At 47.4% G+C, this 18,843-nt stretch overlaps 1 long non-coding RNA gene across 1 annotated transcript in view; it reads right to left on the reverse strand.

Moving 5' to 3' along the window:
* The window catches only part of LOC134911449 (uncharacterized), a 107,235-nt gene extending 91,313 nt beyond the window's left edge, over positions 1-15,922 (reverse strand). Inside the window, exon 1 of the long non-coding RNA XR_010176583.1 lies at positions 15,722-15,922. This is a non-coding gene — a long non-coding RNA (uncharacterized LOC134911449). The remainder of the gene's footprint in view (positions 1-15,721) is intronic.
* Positions 15,923-18,843: the final 2,921 nt, after the last annotated feature.

Below are 18,843 nucleotides of genomic sequence, written 5' to 3' on the forward strand. Positions count from 1 at the left end.
CCGACACAAACACCTGGCCCATCTAGGAGTGGCACTGCAGTGTCAGGCAGGATGGCACTTCAAAAAAATAGTCCCCAAACAGCACATGATGCAAAGAAAAATGAAAGAAAAAAGAGGTGCAAGATGGAATTGTCCTTGGGCCCTCCCACCCACCCTTATGTTGTATAAACAGGACATGCACAGTTTAACGAACCCATCATTTCAGCGACAGGGTCTGCCACACGACTGTGACTGAAATGACTGGTTGGTTTGGGCCCCCACCAAAAAAGAAGCAATCAATCTCTCCTTGCACAAACTGGCTCTACAGAGGCAAGATGTCCACCTCATCATCATCCTCCGATTCCTCACCCCTTTCACTGTGTACATCCCCCTCCTCACAGATTATTAATTCGTCCCCACTGGAATCCACCATCTCAGATCCCCGTGTACTTTCTGGAGGCAATTGCTGGTGAATGTCTCCACGGAGGAATTGATTATAATTCATTTTGATGAACATCATCTTCTCCACATTTTCTGGAAGTAACCTTGTACGCCGATTGCTGACAAGGTGAGCGGCTGCACTAAACACTCTTTCGGAGTACACACTGGAGGGAGGGCAACTTAGGTAGAATAAAGCCAGTTTGTGCAAGGGCCTCCAAATCGCCTCTTTTTCCTGCCAGTATACGTACGGACTGTCTGACGTGCCTACTTGGATGCGGTCACGCATATAATCCTCCACCATTCTTTCAATTGTGAGAGAATCATATGCAGTGACAGTAGATGACATGTCAGTAATCGTTGGCAGGTCCTTCAGTCCGGACCAGATGTCAGCACTCGCTCCAGACTGCCCTGCATCACCGCCAGCGGGTGGGCTCGGAATTCTTAGCCTTTTCCTCGCACCCCCAGTTGCGGGAGAATGTGAAGGAGGAGATGTTGACGGGTCACGTTCCGCTTGACTTGACAATTTTCTCACCAGCAAGTCTTTGAACATCTGCAGACTTGTGTCTGCCGGAAAGAGAGATACAACGTAGGTTTTAAATCTAGGATCGAGCACGGTGGCCAAAATGTAGTGCTCTGATTTCAACAGATTGACCACCCGTGAATCCTGGTTAAGCGAATTAAGGGCTCCATCCACAAGTCCCACATGCCTAGCTGAATTGCTCTGTTTTAGCTCCTCCTTCAATGTCTCCAGCTTCTTCTACAAAAGCCTGATGAGGGGAATGACCTGACTCAGGCTGGCAGTGTCTGAACTGACTTCACGTGTGGCAAGTTCAAAGGGTTGCAGAACCTTGCAAAACGTTGAAATCATTCTCCACTGCGCTTGAGTCAGGTGCATTCCCCCTCCTTTGCCTATATCGTGGGCAGATGCATAGGCTTGAATGGCCTTTTGCTGCTCCTCCATCCTCTGAAGCATATAGAGGGTTGAATTCCACCTCGTTACCACCTCTTGCTGCAGATGATGGCAGGGTAGGTTCAGGATTGCTTGGTGGTGCTCCAGTCTTCTGTACGCGGTGGCTGAATTCCGAAAGTGGCCCGCAATTCTTCGGGCCACCGACAGCATCTCTTGCACGCCCCTGTCGTTTTTTAAATAATTCTGCACCACCAAATTCAATGTATGTGCAAAACATGGGACGTGCTGGAATTTTCCCAGATGTAATGCACGCACAATATTGCTGGCGTTGTCCGATGTCACAAATCCCCAGGAGAGTCCAATTGGGGTAAGCCATTCTGCGATGATCTTCCTCAGTTGCCGTAAGAGGATGTCAGCTGTGTGCCTCTGTTGGAAAGCGGTGATACAAAGCGTAGCCTGCCTAGGAATGAGTTGGCGTTTGCGAGATGCTGCTACTGGTGCCGCAGCTGCTGTTCTTGCTGCGGGAGGCAATACATCTACCCAGTGGGCTGTCACAGTCATATAGTCCTGAGTCTGCCCTGCTCCACTTGTCCACATGTCCGTGGTTAAGTGGACATTGGGTACAACTGCATTTTTTAGGACACTGGTGACACTTTTTGTGAGGTCTGTGTACATTTTCGGTATCGCCTGCCTAGAGAAATAAAACCTAGATGGTATTTGGTACCAGGGACACAGTACCTCAATCAAGTCTCCAGTTGCCTCTGAATTAACGGTGGATACCAGAACCACGTTTCTCACCGCCCAGGCTGCCAAGGCCTGAGTTATCTGCTTTGCAGCAGGATGACTGCTGTGATATTTCATCTTCCTCGCAAAGGACTGTTGGACAGTCAATTGCTTACTGGAAGTAGTACAAGTGGTCTTCCGACTTCCCCTCTGGGATGACGATCGACTCCCAGCAGCTACAACAGCAGCGCCAGCAGCAGTAGGCGTTACACTCAAGGATGCATCGGAGGAATCCCAGGCAGGAGAGGACTCGTCAGACTTGCCAGTGACATGGCCTGCAGGACTATTGGCTTTCCTGGGTAAGGAGGAAATTGACACTGAGGGAGTTGGTGGTGTGGTTTGCAGGAGCTTGGTTACAAGAGGAAGGAATTTAGTGGTCAGTGGACTGCTTCCGCTGTCACCCAAAGTTTTTGAACTTGTCACTGACTTATGGTGAATGCGCTGCAGGTGACGTATAAGGGAGGATGTTCCGAGGTGGTTAACGTCCTAACCCCTACTTATTACAGCTTGACAAAGGCAACACACGGCTTGACACCTGTTGTCCGCATTTGTGTTGAAATAATTCCACACCGAAGAGCTGATTTTTTTTGTATTTTGACCAGGCATGTCAATGGCCATATTCGTCCCACGGACAACAGGTGTCTCCCCGGGTGCCTGACTTAAACAAACCACCTCACCATCAGAATCCTCCTTGTCAATTTCCTCCCCAGCGCCAGCAACACCCATATCCTCATCCTGGTGTACTTCAACAGTGACATCTTCAATTTGACTATCAGGAACTGGACTGTGGGTGCTCCTTCCAGCACTTGCAGGGGGCGTGCAAATGGTGGAAGGCGCAAGCTCTTCCCGTCCAGTGTTGGGAAGGTCAGGCATCGCAACCGACACAATTGGACTCTCCTTGGGGATTTGTGATTTAGAAGAACGCACAGTTCTTTGCTGTGCTTTTGCCAGCTTAAGTCTTTTCATTTTTCTAGCGAGAGGATGAGTGCTTCCATCCTCATGTGAATCTGAACCACTAGCCATGAACATAGGCCAGGGCCTCAGCCGTTCCTTGCCACTCCGTGTCGTAAATGGCATATTGGCAAGTTTACGCTTCTCATCAGACGCTTTCAATTTTGATTTTTGAGTCATTTTACTGAACTTTTGTTTTTTGGATTTTACATGCTCTCTACTATGACATTGGGCATCGGCCTTGGCAGACGACGTTGATGGCATTTCATCGTCTCGGCCATGACTAGTGGCAGCAGCTTCAGCACGAGGTGGAAGTGGATCTTGATCTTTCCCTATTTTAACCTCCACATTTTTGTTCTCCATTTTTTAATGTGTGGAATTATATGCCAGTATCAATAGCAATGGCCTACTACTATATATACTGCGCACAACTAAAATGCACCACAGGTATAGAATGTAGATGGATAGTATACTTAATGACGACACAGAGGTAGGTACAGCAGTGGCCTTCCGTACCGTACTGCTATATATAGTATACTGGTGGTCACTGTGTCAGCAAACTGCAAAACTAAAATGCACCACAGGTATAGAATGTAGATGGATAGTATACTTAATGACGACACAGAGGTAGGTACAGCAGTGGTCTTCCGTACCGTACTGCTATATATACTGGTGGTCACTGTGTCAGCAAACTGCAAAACTAAAATGCACCACAGGTATAGAATGTAGATGGATAGTATACTTAATGACGACACAGAGGTAGGTACAGCAGTGGCCTTCCGTACCGTACTGCTATATATAGTATACTGGTGGTCACTGTGTCAGCAAACTGCAAAACTAAAATGCACCACAGGTATAGATGGATAGTATACTTAATGACGACACAGAGGTAGGTACAGCAGTGGCCTTCCGTACCGTACTGCTATATGTAGTATGCTGGTGGTCACTGTGTCAGCAAACTGCAAAACTAAAATGCACCACAGGTATAGAATGTAGATGGATAGTATACTTAATGACGACACAGAGGTAGGTACAGCAGTGGCCTTCCGTACCGTACTGCTATATATAGTATACTGGTGGTCACTGTGTCAGCAAACTGCAAAACTAAAATGCACCACAGGTATAGAATGTAGATGGATAGTATACTTAATGAGGACACAGAGGTAGGTACAGCAGTGGCCTTCCGTACCGTACTGCTATATATAGTATACTGCTGGTCACTGTGTCAGCAAACTGTAAAACTAAAATGCACCACAGGTATAGAATGTAGATGGATAGTATACTTAATGACGACACAGAGGTAGGTACAGCAGTGGCCTTCCGTACCGTACTGCTATATATAGTATACTGGTGGTCACTGTGTCAGCAAACTGCAAAACTAAAATGCACCACAGGTATAGAATGTAGATGGATAGTATACTTAATGACGACACAGAGGTAGGTACAGCAGTGGCCTTCCGTACCGTGCTGCTATATATAGTATACTGGTGGTCACTGTGTCAGCAAACTGCAAAACTAAAATGCACCACAGGTATAGAATGTAGATGGATAGTATACTTAATGACGACACAGAGGTAGGTACAGCAGTGGCCTTCCGTACCGTACTGCAATATATACTGGTGGTCACTGTGTCAGCAAACTGCAAAACTAAAATGCACCACAGGTATAGAATTAGAATGTAGATGGATAGTATACTTAATGACGACACAGAGGTAGGTACAGCAGTGGCCTTCCGTACCGTACTGCTATATATACTGGTCGTCACTGTGTCAGCAAACTGCACAACTGAAATGCACCACAGGTATATAATCTAGATGGATAGTATACTTAATGACGACACAGAGGTAGGTACAGCAGTGGCCTACTGTACCATAATGCTATATATTATATACTGGTGGTCACTGGTCAGCAAAACTCTGCACTGTACTCCTCCTATATAATATTATACTGGTGGTCCCCAGTCCCCACAATAAAGCAGCACACTGAGCACAGATATGGAGTGTTTTTCAGGCAGACAACATATACTGGTGGTCACTGTCAGCAAAACTCTGCACTGTACTCCTGCTATATAATACAGCTGCTCCCCAGTCCCCACAATTAAGCAGTGTGAGCACAGATATATGCAGCACAGTGAGCACAGATATGGAGCGTTTTTTTCAGGCAGAGAACGGATAACTGGTGGTCACTGATCAGCAAAACTCTGCACTGTACTCCTCCTATATAATATTATACTGGTGGTCCCCAGTCCCCACAATAAAGCAGCACACTGAGCACAGATATGGAGTGTTTTTCAGGCAGACAACGTATACTGGTGGTCACTGTCAGCAAAACTCTGCACTGTACTCCTGCTATATAATACAGCTGCTCCCCAGTCCCCACAATTAAGCAGTGTGAGCACAGATATATGCAGCACACTGAGCACAGATATGGAGCGTTTTTCAGGCAGACAACGTATTACTGGTGGTCACTGTCAGCAAAACTCTGCACTGTACTCCTCCTATATACAGCTGCTCCCCAGTCCCCACAATTAAGTAATAAGCAAGCACAAAATATTTGCAATGCATCAACATAAACGGAGAGGACGCCAGCCACGTCCTCTCCCTAACATTTCCAATGCACGAGTGAAAATAGCGGCGACGCGCGGCTGCTTATATAGAATCCGAATTTCGTGAGAATCCGACAGCGGGATGATGACGTTCGGGCGCGCTCGGGTTAACCGAGCCATACGGGAGAATCCGAGTATGGCTCGGACCCGTGTAAAATGGGTGAAGTTCGGGGGGGTTCGGTTTCCGAGAAACCGAACCCGCTCATCACTAGTTACGACGCGGAGGGTAGTCATGATGGTGGTACACAGCAGCAGTAGCTCCAATGTAACAGTGATGCATGCGCAGCGGCAGCACATATTTGGGGTATTTTTCACAAAAAGGCTGCTCAGTGGCATGCAATAATTGATAAATCCATAAATCAATTATTGCTTTGCTGATTGGGCCAATTTTATCACATCACATCTGCGTCCCCAGCTGTGGTGTGTGATAAATCGGCCCTTAGACACATCCGGGATCAGCACACTTCCACAATACAGGACATTTTGCTCAAAGCCATGCCCTCTACATACTGCATCAATGGACTGCCTGTCACACTTACAGTAAGCAGCAGTTTTGTGTAACAGACATACAGTACAACTTTAGCCTAGTATACATAGCATATCAAATTGTTTACATTCTTCTAAAAGCAATATTAAATGCATTAAGTAATGCATATTATCTACGTTTTAAGATGTAACTTAGAGGTCTATTTCTTAACATTATTTTTACTACAATGATGTGAAAAAGGGTGTTTTCACACCCTTTTCCAGTGCCGTAACTAGACATTTTAGCGCTGTGTGCAAGAAATAGCATCGGCGCCCCCCACCCCCAATATTTAAAACAGGGCCAGCGCACATCGTAGGCGCGCGCCAAAACTAAACTATAGGGGCATGGCTTCTAGGGGAAGAGGTGTGACCACAAAATAATACCAATTCATACTACGCTGCACAGTAGTCTCCAGCACTCAAATTACACCGCGCAGTAGCGCCACTTACACACTTTACACCAGACAGAGTCCCATTTTACACATTACTCCAGGTAGAGAAATATAAAATAACATTCTTGTTTCAAACATCACTCACCACCCCAAGCTCTGTGACTGACGGCAGGTGGGGAAAAGGTCACCGGAGGTCTGACTCCGGACTCACTGGGCTGCTGCTGCACTGTGAGCTGGAATGCCTCCTCCTCAAATCCCCATGTCATCATGTCTCTCCCTAGAGACACTGCAGGGGGGCGGTGCATCAGATCCAGGAGAAAGGTGGCGCTGTTATACAGAGGGAGCGAGAATGAATGAGAGAGTGTTATACAGAGGGAGAGATGAGGAAGAGAGTGTTATACGGAGGGATTGTTATACAGAGAGAGCGTGGAGGAAGGAGAGGGTGTTATACAGACGGAGAGAGGCGGAAGAAGAGGTGTTATACAGAGAAGGAGACGAGAAAGGAGAGAGTGTTATACGAAGGGAGCGTGGAGGAAGGAGAGAGAGAGGGGAGGAAGAAGAGTGTTATACAGAGGGAGAGAAGAGGAAGAAGAGGGTGTTATAAAGAGGGAGAGAAGACAAAGGAGAGAGAGTGTTATACAGAGGGAGAGACGAGGAAGAGAGTGTTATACGGAGGGAGCGCGGAGGAAGGAGAGAGTGTTATATGGAGGGAGCGTGGAGAGGGTGTTATACAGAGGGAGAGAGGAGGAAGGAGAGAGAGTGTTATACAGAGGGAGAGAAGAGGAAGGAGAGAGAGTGTTATACAGAGGGAGAGAAGAGGAAGGAGAGAGAGTGTTATACAGAGGTAGAGAGAAGGAAGGACAGGGTGTTATTCAGAGGGAGAGAGGAGGAAGGAGAGAGAGTGTTATACAGAGGTAGAGAGAAGGAAGGAGAGGGTGTTATACAGATGGAACGAGGAGGAAGGAGAGGGTGTTATACAGGGGGAGAGATAAGATTAGAGATGAGCGGGTTCGGTTTCTCTGAAACCGAACCCGCACGAACTTCATGTTTTTTTCACGGGTCCGAGCAGACTCGGATCCTCCCGCCTTGCTCGGTTAACCCGAGCGCGCCCGAACGTCATCATGACGCTGTCGGATTCTCGCGAGACTCGGATTCTATATAAGGAGCCGCGCGTCGCCGCCATTTTCACACGTGCATTGAGATTGATAGGGAGAGGACGTGGCTGGCGTCCTCTCCATTAGAAATTAGATTAGAAGAGAGAGAGAGATTGTGCAGAGTCAGACAGAGTTTACCACAGTGACCAGTGCAGTTGTTGTTAGTTAACTTTTATTTATTTTAATATATATCCGTTCTCTGCTATATCCGTTCTCTGCCTGAAAAAAAACGATACACAGCAGCAGCCAGTCACACAGTGTGACTCAGTCTGTGTGCACTCAGCTCAGCCCAGTGTGCTGCACATCAATGTATAAAAGGCAAAGCTTATAATAATTGTGGGGGAGACTGGGGAGCACTGCAGGTTGTTATAGCAGGAGCCCCCAGGAGTACATAATATTATATTAATTTAAAATTAAACAGTGCACACTTTTGCTGCAGGAGTGCCACTGCCAGTGTGACTAGTGGTGACCAGTGCCTGACCACCAGTATAGTAGTATATTGTTGTATGTATTGTATACTATCTCTTTATCAACCAGTCTATATTAGCAGCAGACACAGTACAGTGCGGTAGTTCACGGCTGTGGCTACCTCTGTGTCGGCAGTCGGAACTCGGCAGGCAGTCCGTCCATCCATAATTGTATTACAATATATACCACCTAACCGTGGTATTTTTTTTTCTTTCTTTATACCGTCATAGTGTCATACTAGTTGTTACGAGTATACTACTATCTCTTTATCAACCAGTGTACAGTGCGGTAGTTCACGGCTGTGGCTACCTCTGTGTCGGCAGTCGGCAGGCAGTCCGTCCATCCATAATTGTATTATTATTATAATATATACCACCTAACCGTGGTTTTTTTTCCATTCTTTATACCGTCGTCATAGTGTCATACTAGTTGTTACGAGTATACTACTATCTCTTTATCAACCAGTGTACAGTGCGGTAGTTCACGGCTGTGGCTACCTCTGTGTCGGCAGTCGGCAGGCAGTCCGTCCATCCATAATTGTATTATTATTATAATATATACCACCTAACCGTGGTTTTTTTTTCCATTCTTTAAAATCTTTATACCGTCGTCATAGTGTCATACTAGTTGTTACGAGTATACTACTATCTCTTTATCAACCAGTATACAGTGCGGTAGTTCACGGCTGTGGCTACCTCTGTGTCGGCAGTCGGCAGGCAGTCCGTCCATCCATAATTGTATTATTATTATAATATATACCACCTAACCGTGGTTTTTTTTCCATTCTTTATACCGTCGTCATAGTGTCATACTAGTTGTTACGAGTATACTACTATCTCTTTATCAACCAGTGTACAGTGCGGTAGTTCACGGCTGTGGCTACCTCTGTGTCGGCAGTCGGCAGGCAGTCCGTCCATCCATAATTGTATTATTATTATAATATATACCACCTAACCGTGGTTTTTTTTCCATTCTTTATACCGTCGTCATAGTGTCATACTAGTTGTTACGAGTATACTACTATCTCTTTATCAACCAGTGTACAGTGCGGTAGTTCACGGCTGTGGCTACCTCTGTGTCGGCAGTCGGCAGGCAGTCCGTCCATCCATAATTGTATTATTATTATAATATATACCACCTAACCGTGGTTTTTTTTCCATTCTTTATACCGTCGTCATAGTGTCATACTAGTTGTTACGAGTATACTACTATCTCTTTATCAACCAGTGTACAGTGCGGTAGTTCACGGCTGTGGCTACCTCTGTGTCGGCAGTCGGCAGGCAGTCCGTCCATCCATAATTGTATTATTATTATAATATATACCACCTAACCGTGGTTTTTTTTTCATTCTTTATACCGTCGTCATAGTGTCATACTAGTTGTTACGAGTATACTACTATCTCTTTATCAACCAGTGTACAGTGCGGTAGTTCACGGCTGTGGCTACCTCTGTGTCGGCAGTCGGCAGGCAGTCCGTCCATCCATAATTGTATTATTATTATAATATATACCACCTAACCGTGGTTTTTTTTCCATTCTTTATACCGTCGTCATAGTGTCATACTAGTTGTTACGAGTATACTACTATCTCTTTATCAACCAGTGTACAGTGCGGTAGTTCACGGCTGTGGCTACCTCTGTGTCGGCAGTCGGCAGGCAGTCCGTCCATCCATAATTGTATTATTATTATAATATATACCACCTAACCGTGGTTTTTTTATACCACCTAACCGTGGCAGTCCGTCCATAATTGTATACTAGTAAACTATCCAATCCATCCATCTCCATTGTTTACCTGAGGTGCCTTTTAGTTCTGCCTATAAAATATGGAGAACAAAAAAGTTGAGGTTCCAAAATTAGGGAAAGATCAAGATCCACTTCCACCTCGTGCTGAAGCTGCTGCCACTAGTCATGGCCGAGACGATGAAATGCCAGCAACGTCGTCTGCCAAGGCCGATGCCCAATGTCATAGTACAGAGCATGTCAAATCCAAAACACCAAATATCAGAAAAAAAAGGACTCCAAAACCTAAAATAAAATTGTCGGAGGAGAAGCGTAAACTTGCCAATATGCCATTTACCACACGGAGTGGCAAGGAACGGCTGAGGCCCTGGCCTATGTTCATGGCTAGTGGTTCAGCTTCACATGAGGATGGAAGCACTCAGCCTCTCGCTAGAAAACTGAAAAGACTCAAGCTGGCAAAAGCACCGCAAAGAACTGTGCGTTCTTTGAAATCCCAAATCCACAAGGAGAGTCCAATTGTGTCGGTTGCGATGCCTGACCTTCCCAACACTGGACGTGAAGAGCATGCGCCTTCCACCATTTGCACGCCCCCTGCAAGTGCTGGAAGGAGCACCCGCAGTCCAGTTCCTGATAGTCAGATTGAAGATGTCAGTGTTGAAGTACACCAGGATGAGGAGGATATGGGTGTTGCTGGCGCTGGGGAGGAAATTGACCAGGAGGATTCTGATGGTGAGGTGGTTTGTTTAAGTCAGGCACCCGGGGAGACACCTGTTGTCCGTGGGAGGAATATGGCCGTTGACATGCCAGGTGAAAATACCAAAAAAATCAGCTCTTCGGTGTGGAGGTATTTCACCAGAAATGCGGACAACAGGTGTCAAGCCGTGTGTTCCCTTTGTCAAGCTGTAATAAGTAGGGGTAAGGACGTTAACCACCTCGGAACATCCTCCCTTATACGTCACCTGCAGCGCATTCATAATAAGTCAGTGACAAGTTCAAAAACTTTGGGTGACAGCGGAAGCAGTCCACTGACCAGTAAATCCCTTCCTCTTGTAACCAAGCTCACGCAAACCACCCCACCAACTCCCTCAGTGTCAATTTCCTCCTTCCCCAGGAATGCCAATAGTCCTGCAGGCCATGTCACTGGCAAGTCTGACGAGTCCTTTCCTGCCTGGGATTCCTCCGATGCATCCTTGCGTGTAACGCCTACTGCTGCTGGCGCTGCTGTTGTTGCCGCTGGGAGTCGATGGTCATCCCAGAGGGGAAGTCGTAAGCCCACTTGTACTACTTCCAGTAAGCAATTGACTGTTCAACAGTCCTTTGCGAGGAAGATGAAATATCACAGCAGTCATCCTACTGCAAAGCGGATAACTGAGTCCTTGACAACTATGTTGGTGTTAGACGTGCGTCCGGTATCCGCCGTTAGTTCACAGGGAACTAGACAATTTATTGAGGCAGTGTGCCCCCGTTACCAAATACCATCTAGGTTCCACTTCTCTAGGCAGGCGATACCGAGAATGTACACGGACGTCAGAAAAAGACTCACCAGTGTCCTAAAAAATGCAGTTGTACCCAATGTCCACTTAACCACGGACATGTGGACAAGTGGAGCAGGGCAGGGTCAGGACTATATGACTGTGACAGCCCACTGGGTAGATGTATGGACTCCCGCCGCAAGAACAGCAGCGGCGGCACCAGTAGCAGCATCTCGCAAACGCCAACTCTTTCCTAGGCAGGCTACGCTTTGTATCACCGCTTTCCAGAATACGCACACAGCTGAAAACCTCTTACGGCAACTGAGGAAGATCATCGCGGAATGGCTTACCCCAATTGGACTCTCCTGTGGATTTGTGGCATCGGACAACGCCAGCAATATTGTGTGTGCATTAAATATGGGCAAATTCCAGCACGTCCCATGTTTTGCACATACCTTGAATTTGGTGGTGCAGAATTTTTTAAAAAACGACAGGGGCGTGCAAGAGATGCTGTCGGTGGCCAGAAAAATTGCGGGACACTTTCGGCGTACAGGCACCACGTACAGAAGACTGGAGCACCACCAAAAACTACTGAACCTGCCCTGCCATCATCTGAAGCAAGAAGTGGTAACGAGGTGGAATTCAACCCTCTATATGCTTCAGAGGTTGGAGGAGCAGCAAAAGGCCATTCAAGCCTATACAATTGAGCACGATATAGGAGATGGAATGCACCTGTCTCAAGTGCAGTGGAGAATGATTTCAACGTTGTGCAAGGTTCTGATGCCCTTTGAACTTGCCACACGTGAAGTCAGTTCAGACACTGCCAGCCTGAGTCAGGTCATTCCCCTCATCAGGCTTTTGCAGAAGAAGCTGGAGGCATTGAAGAAGGAGCTAACACGGAGCGATTCCGCTAGGCATGTGGGACTTGTGGATGCAGCCCTTAATTCGCTTAACAAGGATTCACGGGTGGTCAATCTGTTGAAATCAGAGCACTACATTTTGGCCACCGTGCTCGATCCTAGATTTAAAGCCTACCTTGGATCTCTCTTTCCGGCAGACACAGGTCTGCTGGGGTTGAAAGACCTGCTGGTGACAAAATTGTCAAGTCAAGCGGAACGCGACCTGTCAACATCTCCTCCTTCACATTCTCCCGCAACTGGGGGTGCGAGGAAAAGGCTCAGAATTCCGAGCCCACCCGCTGGCGGTGATGCAGGGCAGTCTGGAGCGACTGCTGATGCTGACATCTGGTCCGGACTGAAGGACCTGACAACGATTACGGACATGTCGTCTACTGTCACTGCATATGATTCTCTCAACATTGATAGAATGGTGGAGGATTATATGAGTGACCGCATCCAAGTAGGCACGTCACACAGTCCGTACTTATACTGGCAGGAAAAAGAGGCAATTTGGAGGCCCTTGCACAAACTGGCTTTATTCTACCTAAGTTGCCCTCCCACAAGTGTGTACTCCGAAAGAGTGTTTAGTGCCGCCGCTCACCTTGTCAGCAATCGGCGTACGAGGTTACATCCAGAAAATGTGGAGAAGATGATGTTCATTAAAATGAATTATAATCAATTCCTCCGCGGAGACATTGACCAGCAGCAATTGCCTCCACAAAGTACACAGGGAGCTGAGATGGTGGATTCCAGTGGGGACGAATTGATAATCTGTGAGGAGGGGGATGTACACGGTGATATATCGGAGGGTGAAGATGAGGTGGACATCTTGCCTCTGTAGAGCCAGTTTGTGCAAGGAGAGATTAATTGCTTCTTTTTTGGGGGGGGTCCAAACCAACCCGTCATATCGGTCACTGTCGTGTGGCAGACCCTGTCACTGAAATGATGGGTTGGTTAAAGTGTGCATGTCCTGTTTTGTTTATACAACATAAGGGTGGGTGGGAGGGCCCAAGGATAATTCCATCTTGCACCTCTTTTTTCTTTTCTTTTTCTTTGCATCATGTGCTGATTGGGGAGGGTTTTTTGGAAGGGACATCCTGCGTGACACTGCAGTGCCACTCCTAGATGGGCCCGGTGTTTGTGTCGGCCACTAGGGTCGCTAATCTTACTCACACAGCTACCTCATTGCGCCTCTTTTTTTCTTTGCGTCATGTGCTGTTTGGGGAGGGTTTTTTGGAAGGGACATCCTGCGTGACACTGCAGTGCCACTCCTAGATGTGCCCGGTGTTTGTGTCGGCCACTAGGGTCGCTAATCTTACTCACACAGTCAGCTACCTCATTGCGCCTCTTTTTTTCTTTGCGTCATGTGCTGTTTGGGGAGGGTTTTTTGGAAGGGCCATCCTGCGTGACACTGCAGTGCCACTCCTAGATGGGCCAGGTGTTTGTGTCGGCCACTAGGGTCGCTAATCTTACTCACACAGCTACCTCATTGCGCCTCTTTTTTTCTTTGCGTCATGTGCTGTTTGGGGAGGGTTTTTTGGAAGGGCCATACTGCGTGACACTGCAGTGCCACTCCTAGATGGGCCCGGTGTTTGTGTCGGCCACTAGGGTCGCTAATCTTACTCACACAGCTACCTCATTGCGCCTCTTTTTTTCTTTGCATCATGTGCTGTTTGGGGAGGGTTTTTTGGAAGGGACATCCTGCGTGACACTGCAGTGCCACTCCTAGATGGGCCCGGTGTTTGTGTCGGCCACTAGGGTCGCTTATCTTACTCACACAGCGACCTCGGTGCAAATTTTAGGACTAAAAATAATATTGTGAGGTGTGATGTGTTCAGAATAGGCTGAAAATGAGTGTAAATTATGTTTTTTGAGGTTAATAATACTTTGGGATCAAAATTACCCCCAAATTCTATGATTTAAGCTGTTTTTTAGGGTTTTTTGAAAAAAACACCCGAATCCAAAACACACCCGAATCCGACAAAAATAATTCGGTGAGGTTTTGCCAAAACGCGTTCGAACCCAAAACACGGCCGCGGAACCGAACCCAAAACCAAAACACAAAACCCGAAAAATTTCAGGCGCTCATCTCTAGATAAGATAGGGGAAGTGTTATACAGGGTAAGAGATAAGGTAGGGGAGCGTGTTATATGGCGGGAGAGATTTTATGGAGAGAGTGTTATACAGGCGGAGAGATACGATAGGGGAGATTATACAGGGAGGAGATAAGATAGCGGAGAGTGTTATACAAGAAGGTGAGAGATAAGGTAGGGGATAGTGTTATATAGGGTGAGAGATAAGGTAGGGGAGCGTGTTATACAGGTGGAGAGATAAGGTAGGGGAGAGTGTTATACAGGGGAGAGATACGATAGGGGAGAGTGTTATACAGGAGGATAGATAAGGTAGGGGGAGTGTTACACAGGGGGAGAGATAAGGTAGGGGGGGAGAGTTACACACGGGGAGAGATAAGTAGGGGAAGTGTTACACAGGGGAAGAAATAAGGTAGGGGGAGTGTTACACAGGGGGAAAGATAAGGTGGGGGGGAGTTACACAGGGAGAGAGATAAGGTAGGGGAAGTGTTACACAGGGGGAGAGATAAGATAGGGGGGAGGGTTACACAGGGGGAGATATAACGTAGGGCAGAGTTACACAGGGGGAGAGATATGGTAGGGGGAGAGTTACACATGGGGAGAGATCAGATAGGGGGGAGAGTTACACAGGGTGAGAGATAAGATAGGGGGTGAGTTACACAGGGTGAGAGATAAGATAGGGGGAGAGATAAGTTAAGGGGGAGAGTTACACAGGGGGAGAGATATGGTAGGGGTGAGAATTACACAGGGGGGAGTGACACATGGGGAGAGATAAGGTTGGGGGGAGGGTTACACATGGGGAGAGATAAGGTAGTGGGGAGAGTTACACACGGGGAGAGATAAGGTAGTGGGGAGAGTTACACACGGGGAGAGATAAGGTAGTGGGGAGAGTTACACAGGGGGAGAGATAAGATACGGGGAGAGTTAAGCAGGGGGAAAGATAAGGTAGGGGGGAGGGTTAAGGTAGAGGGGAGAGTGTTACACGGGGAGAGATAAGATAGGGGGGAGAGTTAAGGTAGGGGTGAGAATAACACAGGGGGGAGTTACACAGGGGGAGAGATAAGGTGGGGGAGAGGGTTACACATGGGGAGAGATAAGGTAGTGGGGAGAGTTACACACGGGGAGAGATAAGGTAGGGGAAGTGTTACACAGGGGGAAAGATAAGATAGGGAGGAGAGTTGCACAGGGGGAGAGATAAGGTAGAGGGGAGAGTGTTACACAGGGGGAGAGATAAGAAAGATAAGAGAGAGGAGAGAGTGTTATACAGAGGTAGAGATGAAGGAGAGAGCTGGAAGAGTGACAGACTTACACACTTCATGTCACCTCTGCTCCTCCGGAGTGTGGGTCTTCTGTCTTTAACGTCTGCCTGAGCTTGGCTCCGCCCCCTGACAGCCTGAGAGCTCAGTCAGCTCCCAGCACCAAGGGCTGGCTTCTCAGTCTCCTCTCCTGCAGTGCTTCGCTGTGGGGCCGGCAACAGTAAGAGCGCGGGGGCAGCATCACACGCCGCACCCACTCTGGCTGAGTGATGAAACAGGAAATAAACTACAGCTTCCTGCAGCAAGGGCTGCTGGGAGCTGTAGTTTATTTCCTCTTTCTTCACTCGTGCGGAGCTGCGGTGCGGTGGGCGCCTCCTGGGTCCTGGTAGATTCATTCTTATTAAGCGGCCGTGCGGGTGGTGATGCCAGATGGTGTGCCTACAGCGCATATGCGCTGTGGGCAAGGCACCATCGGCACACACCTAGTTACGGCCCTGCCCTTTTCACATTATTTTAGTATCACCTGAATGTAATAAAGGGCATTCATGAAAACTGCTAAAAACCCTTTAATTAACTTTTTTTTAGTAAGCCACATCGCATTCCTCATACTTAAAATGGGAAATGCCATCTGACCAGATTTGCTAAATAAAAAATGTGAAAAAACACCACAGTGTGTCCTGTGATAATCTTGCCATCTCAGACTGGCCAGATCACAGGACAGCACTGTTATAAGGAGGCATTTGCCAAGCTTTCTCTGCCCCTGGCAGAGAAAGCTGAGTGGGACCCGGCTCCAGTGATCAGCTATGTGTGTCCGATGGAAACACAAGCTGATCAAAAGTGTTAAAAAAAGAAAAAAAGTAAAACAAAAAACAACATACTCACCTGTCCAGGGAGCCGGTGTCCGCTGCTCCGCTGAGCGCTGCCGGGTCCCCCATATGCTTCAATGTGCCCCCGGTGCAGTAAAGTGATGCTGCAAAGCGGCAGCGCACTTTACAGCACCGGGAGTCACCGCAGCACACAGGATCCGCCGCCCGGCAGCCCAGCAGAAGCAGCGTGGACCGACTCCTTGGACAGGTGAGTATATTATCCTGCTGGGGGGGTCCACATGTGGGGGTAGTTGCAACGGGGGGAGAGGGTCGACCGGGCAGCGGCAGTAGTGGCAATGTCGGTGGGGGTGGTGCATGCACAGCAGGACATCGGGGTAATTTTTACGAAAATTAACCCGATTATGCTGCTAAGAGGCATCGCAGGGACAGAGCTTGACCTCAAGCTCTGTCCCTGCATGCGATAATTGATATATCTCTGCAATGTAATCAGTTATCACAGTGCAAGTTTGGGCGATTTTATCACATGACATCTGCATCCAAGAAACGGCTGTTGATAAATAGGCCCCTTAATCATATAAAGTACATTCTGTACATATCATTTTACAGTAGAGATGCGATTATCATTCATCCTGAGCATTTAAAAATGCATCCATATTCAGATTTGTGTGTATCGTATACTCACTGTGACCTACTGGAGATGCAGAAAGACAGAGAACAAGCACAAGTTCAATACAGCAAGGGTGGGCTCATATAAATTCTGCAGAGATATGACATAATGAGACTAAAATGATCCTTAATTAATCAACTGATATGTTGATTAATTCACATCTGGGATAATACATATCTATTGATTAGTGGAACTTTAAATATCATCTAGGATGTGATCTATACAAAATTGGATTCCTTCTTATAAAAATTTCAGTGACATGGAAATGCAGGGCCGGCAACAGAAATCTTGGGGCCCGGTACACTGATATCTCTGCGGGCCCCCCCCTCCCCCTCCCCAACCTACTCCCCCTTCCCCCTTGACCTCAGACCCACACATCCCTGCCTGCAAACCTAACCCTTCCCCCGCAGCCTAACCCTAACCCTCCTTGGCATACTTACGTTCGGGATGCCGGCGTCACCATTCTGACTGCCGGGATCCCAACTACATTCCGTGGGAAACAGTCCTTTAAGAAGTTAAAATGGTAAATAAATACAACCCAGGCGCTTGAAATGGTGTGCTTTGCTGCAAGCTGCCACCATAAAAAGGGGGTAGTCAGACCCACAATAAACAATATATAAAAAGAAAGAGATGGTGGCGCTGATAAATGATTTCTTGACTGGATAGAACAATATTAAAATAATTATACATTGTATAACAACAATGGCATTAATCAATAAAATAAATCTCACATAACATAAACACCCTGGATAAGCATATTTAACATATAATTCTATTAATATTGTTTTATCCAGTGCATCAAGAAAACATTTATCAGCTACTTTCAGAAGCCTAGTTCCAAATCCCCAAACTCCTGGAGAGCCAAGAGCGCACACTTACCAATATACACAGCTGCCTGCCGCTATCCAGACAAGGCTCCGAGTCTCCAGACAGCCTGAGGCTGTTGTATTCCTCAGTCTGTCTGTGAGCTGCGCCGGCCGTGCGGTCTCTATAGCCGATTGCTGTCCCGCTCCTGTTCGGCTGCTCCTCACAGCAGAGACACAGGGCGGTCGGGGAGGAGAGAAGTGAAGGACGCTGCGGTGTCGCGCATAGCCCGGCGCGACGTCGCTGCACACGGGGACTTCAGGAGATCCGGACAGCTGACCTGGGGAGATGGGAGCTACACACAGCGGGCGGGCGGCGAGATGCCGCGATATCAAAACTTATACCTTAAAAACGTGAATCCATGCTGCACTGCTGCAGGTGGACCTTGGGGCCCCTCACAACGTCGGGGCCCGGGATGGATGTCCCCTTTGACCCCCCCTGTCGCCGGGCCTGTGGAAATGTGGCAATATCTTCATCCGTTCACCCCAACAAACTCTCTACTACTTAGTAATATCACTTAAAAAGCCATTGTGACATAGAATAACTTTGTTGTTTGCAGCAATTGGAATGCACACAGCAATGAGAGCTCTCAGACCTAGATTTAGAACTCAGGCGGTGCAGTGGGTCTACTCTTGCAACTCAGCAGGGTTCCCCTCTCCTTACAGTACTAATAATTGCCTGTCACAGATGTTACTAGTTGTATGACTGCAGCTAGGAAGCCACATAGAGGTTTCCAAGCTGTGTTCAATGTGTAATAATAAGTGACACTGCTTACTGCTAGAGCCATAACCAGACATTTTGTTGCCTGTGGACAGAA

This window comes from Pseudophryne corroboree, chromosome 4 (genome assembly GCF_028390025.1).
Source record: "Pseudophryne corroboree isolate aPseCor3 chromosome 4, aPseCor3.hap2, whole genome shotgun sequence".
Taxonomy (NCBI): domain Eukaryota; kingdom Metazoa; phylum Chordata; class Amphibia; order Anura; family Myobatrachidae; genus Pseudophryne; species Pseudophryne corroboree.